Below are 6212 nucleotides of genomic sequence, written 5' to 3'. Positions count from 1 at the left end.
ATACCCATATGCTCTGGGACTTCTAAAACCTCAGGGCAATTTCTGGAAGCAGTGACTTGGGTAACTTCCAAACATAAAGCGCTGCGCCGTGGGATGAAGTAGGAGAACTGGCTAAACTAGCATGGAAGCAAGAAATTCCAAGCAATGAGTTTCCCCTGGGTTTTCGGTTACTGTAAACATAGCTTTTCTTAAAATAGTTGTCAAGTCATACGAATGTTTGACCATGTGACAGAAAGTTGAGGGCAATCTAGGATAAGATCAGGAGTGATTCTTTAATGTTGCTTTCCTGGACCAGCAGCACCTCATAATGAGCTTGTAACTTCAGGGAGTACTCGAAAGGAAACACTGAGACATCTGCTGTCCAGGAATAAATATGCCATTTTTCTCCAAAGCTAGCTCTTCAGCCATGCCAGTATAACCTTACAAACAGAAGACAAAAGTTCAAGATAGAAAATGATGATTAAACAGCAAAGTCTATGCCTGCAAGTAGTTGAAGACTAGATAGGTTAAAGGTTTCAGTTGATGCAAGACTGAAAAACAGCGTGGTGCATGTAGTGATTTGTTTGCTAACATCTATGCAAATGTACTTGATTTGGTAACTGATCACGGAGGCTAATGTTCGCTGTGGGATGGGTTTTTTTTAAATCAATTTTAATACTGTTACTGCTTTCTATGATACATACTTGCTTAAGCTGGCGGGTCTTATGATTGAAGCTGGTATTTCTTTCAGTCTTTCTTCTTGTGAATTCTACTGTGTGAACTTCACACATGCTGACCTAGAACAAAAGGTGCAAAGCTTAGCTTTCTGTTATTTCAGTGTTGGCTGGAAAACACACCAATCAGGTTTTCTTGCTTTGATAAGGCTGTATTTTTAAATCACTGTTTGTAGTGCCAGTCAGATGATATTTTTTTGTTGTCGTCGTTGTTTGAGACCAAGATTTGCACGCAAGTACACTGAATTTTTAAGCAGATAATTCATTAGCTTTGGTATTTGAAGTAACTTGTCCTTGAACAATGCAACGTTACGTCATGCTGCTTGATAACTAGAACTTCTGTTTACAAGTTGGCATTTTTTCTAGTCTTTCACTCAGTATCAATTGTCACCTGAGTCATGAAGATATCTGATAAGAAATGTCTGTATTTGACGCTAACATGATATTTTAAAATGCTTAGTGCTTAGTCTGTTCTCTGTGAAATAACCAGAATGTTTGCTTTGCTTATGTTTTTTTGAGAGAGACGCACAAAATCAGGTGTGCAAAGAATATGCGTTAGATACAGAGTGCTCAACGTCTTGAATGTTTTTGCTGAGTTTGAATATGTAACTGATGACGGGGGCATCTTCACCGAGCTGGATAAATTGGAAAGTGAGAGCGATGAAAAAGTTGGTCATCCTGTATCTGCCCCTTTGGAAGCCATGGGACTTGGATACGTTTGCTGTTGCAAAACAATATAGGCTGTGCATTGTGTCGATTCTTTCATGGTTTTTATTATTTTAGGGAATAGACCACTATAGAACTTGGAATGAAAGGATACATTATCTCAATCCTTAAATTCTTAATAATTACTATGCAGAAGAATGTATGATGGTGTAATTATTTACTTTGTATTCTTAAAGGCTTGTACTAGCAAGTTTGCATGAGAGCAGTAAGCAATTAGAATGTGTCCAATGTGGCTTACCATTACTTTCAGTTATACTCTTCAAAAATTTGTTGTTGATTCAGTGCACAAAGATAATGGCTTAATTTTCAGGATCAATAAGTTACAAGAATAGACTAAGCTTACTTAAACTTGATTTTTTTTTTTAATACAGTTACAGTTGGAAATTCATTTGCTGGTCTAGACAGATCCTTTAGATTATTTCAGTATATTTTATTATGCACATAATTTAATGAGACAGATTTCGAGTGAATTACAGCAGCCCTCCATTCAGAAAATGCAGGAGCCTGAATAGTGTTGTCTGCCTGTGATTGTTTCTAAATCTGGCGGGAGCGTGCACAAAAGGTGAATTGTGTCTGCAGCTGCAGAAATACATCTGGACCTTTGAATCTTGGCCCTCTTGGTTTTATAGTCCAAAACTTAAACTGGATATTGCTCTGTTGGACACGTAACATCTGTGTTTGACGTTAGATTGAATGGAAACCCTGATCTGTGATATTCCTGCTTGAGTTCAATTCCTTTGCTGTGGTGTTCAGGGTTTTAGAGGAGATAAGGTTTGTGGCTGTTGGGATGCTATGGACCTCTGGGGTATTACAAAGAAGTTTGCATGCTTACGATGTTTGTCAAGAAATGTGTTTTCATGAATGGATAACTTCATTCTATTTTTACTAGCATTATTTTGGACCTTATGAGTCTGAGGGTTTTTTTAGGGCTCCCAAAAGAATCTGCTAATATCACTGGGTGAATCATAATAAATCACTGGGTCTTGATGCTAGTGATAGTTCAAAAGTAATGATGATCTGGAAAGTTTGAAGATGGTAAGCATTTGAATTCTGAGGTGTCTGTGGTTTGCGTCACTCCAAACCTAACCAGCTCCAGCCGCTGAGGTAGACTCTGTTCCCTACAATGTGTCAGTGTGATCAAGTGAGAACAGAAATCCTCAGCTGTAAAACCTTGTACACATTAAGGCTACGGAGAAGTTAGCTCACCGGCCTATTTGTAGTGATCTGTTTCACAGGATGTTTGCTTGCTGGACGAAATGAGAACTTTGTTAGAAGAACAGAACTTCTACCCCATACGTGTGTTCTTTCTAGGTTTTGCACAACGTCAGTGAAACTGTTGAACGGTTGTTTAATAGTGAAACGAAAAGGCTATCTATATTTAGAGATGCAAATAGCTTTATTTGCATGGCCTTATTTTGTCTTAAACGTAGTTCTAAGTGCTGTGCAACCTTTTTCTTATCTGTGTGGATTAAAACTGTTACCAAGCAGATCGCTAGGTGGATCCCTTCTTAAAACTGAACTCTATTTAGAGATATTTCTCCTGTCTTGAGAAGTCAAATTTTAAATCTCTTGACCGCAGCAAACGTAGTAAAACCTTTATGCTGGAATCCATGAAGTATCTACTATAAACGTAGCTTTAAAGGAAATTCAACCATAGCAGAAACTCTGACTTCCTAAAGCTTTTGCAAATTTGTGGTATCGTCTTAAAACTCTTCAGCAACTAGTCCGCTGGCTGTGTGCATGAGCTCGTGCTGCAGAATTTCAGTGTGTGAGGGATTGTTGGTAGGCATAAGAATACAGTTTCATATGCTGTAGGGCTTTGCACTAGGTTAGTCAGCTGTTGCTGTCCTGCTTTATTTGCAATACGATTGCTATTGCAATTGTTTAAGAGTCTCCATGAAAATGATTTGTAAGATACCTTGTACAGCATAAATGTAAAACTACACCTGCTTGGAGAGAATGGGTCCACAGAGACAAAGCTTAAAAAGTGCCTTTTAGTAGGAAGATCTATAAACTAAACCTGTAACTATTTTTACTGTTCTAGGGGTTTTCTTCAGTGATGTTGTATGCTGTAACTGTCTTCACGCTCTTAAACTTCAGTGATCAATTTGTAGAGGTGATGAGAAATATTCAAGCATATTTAATTTTACCTTCAAGGGAAGTTTTGGTTCAAAGGGAAATGTTCATAAATAATTAATTTTGTATCATTTGACACTCATGCCCAAAGCCACTGTGCTTGGAGTTATTGATTACTTCACATCTTGTCTCTTACAAATAAGATAAAACAAGTCCTTTAGGACACTAGTAAGAAGTAACTAGTTTTACAAGGCAGTATTGAATTACTGATTTTTTTTAACAGCGTGGCTAGCAATAAGCTGGCATATCAGTCATGATCAAGCCTAGCATGATGCATCATGGCTAGAGAAGGCGTGTAAACCAGAATTTTGCCATCTCATATAATCGTGGACAATGAAATAGCTTCCAAGGGAAGGCTACAAAGTCCAAAGAATGCTGTACTAGGTGCTCTCAGGTGGAAAAGGGTCTCAAATATTGATGTAGTGTTAAAAAAAGGAGAACATTTACAGTGGGAATTTGTGAAGTGTTTTGCATTGGAAAATATTAATCTGCTGGAATCAAGTTTCCTTGGTCTTTGTTTGTTTGTTAGGTTTGGTAAAAGTTCTGTGAGCCAGTTTCCTTAGCCATAGAACAGAATTTTTGGCTGCAGTGATACTGGGGATAGCTGTCAGCTCTGTAGGTAACTGAGCACTATACTGATAGGGTATTTTCTGTCCAGTTTTATCTTTACAGTTTTTCTGTTCAATAAATGATGCTTCTGGTAGCAGCACTGTAGCTTTGTGCCGGGGGCAGAACTCGGGGCGTGGGACAATTATTGTCATCTGTTTTGGTGCAGAAACAAATTCTGTAGCCTGAACTCAGTTGCAAACCAGACTTAGAGCATGTCAGTTGGCTCTAATTCTTGTGAAGTATCACCAAAAATCTGTATTCCTGAGAGAACAGAACGTGATTCTCTCTGCCATAAATCTGTTTGGCTTGTGTGTTCAAAGCTAAATTCTCAGATGTTCAGTTTGCTGCCACTATCGTTTCATGTGCTTTAAAAATAAGTTCAGCTAAACTATCGGCTTAGGATGCTTTGCTGCTTTGGTTCTGTTGTGGGTTGACCCTGGCAGGCAGCTGAGCCCCATGCAGCTCCCCCCTCCATGGGGTGTGGGAGAGAATCGGAGGGGCAAAAGCGAGAGAACTTGGGGTAAGACAAAGACACTTTAAGTAAAGGCAGGGGGAAAAGCCAAACAGAAATAAAGAAAAACAAGATCTGCAAAAGCAGTCGCTTGCTACCAGCTGACCCGTGTCCAGCCAGTCCCTGAGCAACAACCACCCCTGCAAAACTTCCCTCTGGTTCTGTTGCTGAGTGTGACAGTATGTGGTAGGGAATATCCCTTTCCTCCACTGGGGTCAGCTGTCCTGGCCACGTTGCCACCCAGCCTACCCACTGTGGGGACAGAGTGAGAAAGGGTGAAGTAAACTTTGGTGATAAAACGTGGGTGTGTTATCAACCCTGCTTTGGTCACAGATCCAAAGCCCAGCACCATACAGGCTGCTGGCAAGGAAATTAACTCCATCCCAGCAGGACCCAGTACAGGTACTCAGCTGTCCCCAGGGCATTAAATAACTCCCAGCTACATTAAAGCCTATCCTAGGGATAGATGCAATCTTCAAAGAAATGGAAAAGTGACAGTGGGCCAGGTCTTCAGCTGATCCTCTTCACTTAACCTCTCTGCACTTCAACAGACTCGAGAAGGAAGTTGCCTTTCTCTTACTGTGGATGCAGAGTGAGTTTCATCTTGCCAAGACATCGTGGTGGAAGATGCTATTACATTCAAACTTTGGAGCAAGAAACAAATCTAACTTGGTAAATAAAATCCTCTTCTGGATTCTGCCTTCTGTGTAGCTGTTCTCTGGTTGAAGAGATTTTAAAATGCATAATAATTACAGCAGGTATCTAAATTGCCAATTAAATTGTCGCCTTGGCTAATTTTTATAGATGTTTTAGATCCAGTGTTGTTGGTAACCTAATTTCGTGAGTCAATTAAGATTCATCCTTGCTGAAGCTTTCATTCAGAGATGAAACACTGCAGTTTGATGCTTTCAGGAGACGTGTATGAAGCAAAAACACATGAATATTTATCTTCTAGTTCAAGCTATTTATTCCTGTCCCCTGAAGTACTACAGCTATGTTTCATTTCCGCTGGCAACTCAAGAGAAGATGGGGTTGACTCTTATCCCTCCAGTCATGCCGTAAGACTGTTGGGGTTTTTTTGTTCTCCTTTTTTTTTTTTCCTCCATTTATTATTTTTACTATTAATATGAAGGGTATGTATATTTGATCTTCTGCTGGCTCTTTTGGAGTCTCTTTCTGGACAGAAGGTGCATCCTGGACACAGGATATCACACTAATGAAAATGTTGCGCTTTATTAACATATGCTGTTAGGTGGATTAAACAGGGCATGGAATGAACTTTCCTTTTATCGAGCTAATTTTAAATTCTCTTGATACTATGCCTGTTAAATTGAGCTTGTGCACTTTTGATCCATTGAAGAAAAGTAAAAACCTGAAAACTGAGTTTGTGGGATTTGCCCCTTCTCTGCCTCCCCCTGGCAATATTTTACAGTATTTTAATCATGTGAGATTTGACAGAAAGTTTTCATAATTTTTTTTTTTTTGTGTGAGAAAGGCCTCAAATGACTTTTTTTTTC

At 39.3% G+C, this 6212-nt stretch overlaps 1 protein-coding gene across 3 annotated transcripts in view; it reads left to right on the top strand.

Annotated features, from left to right (window-relative positions):
* The window catches only part of OSBPL2 (oxysterol binding protein like 2), a 36208-nt gene that overhangs the window by 574 nt on the left and 29422 nt on the right, over positions 1-6212 (top strand). The gene's annotated exons all lie outside the window — the stretch shown is intronic.

The sequence above is a fragment of the Egretta garzetta genome, unplaced genomic scaffold (genome assembly GCF_000687185.1).
Source record: "Egretta garzetta isolate BGI_Z169 unplaced genomic scaffold, ASM68718v1 scaffold158, whole genome shotgun sequence".
Classification (NCBI taxonomy): domain Eukaryota; kingdom Metazoa; phylum Chordata; class Aves; order Pelecaniformes; family Ardeidae; genus Egretta; species Egretta garzetta.
Note: the sequence above shows the minus strand (reverse complement) of the source record. Positions and strands in the feature narration are given on the sequence as shown.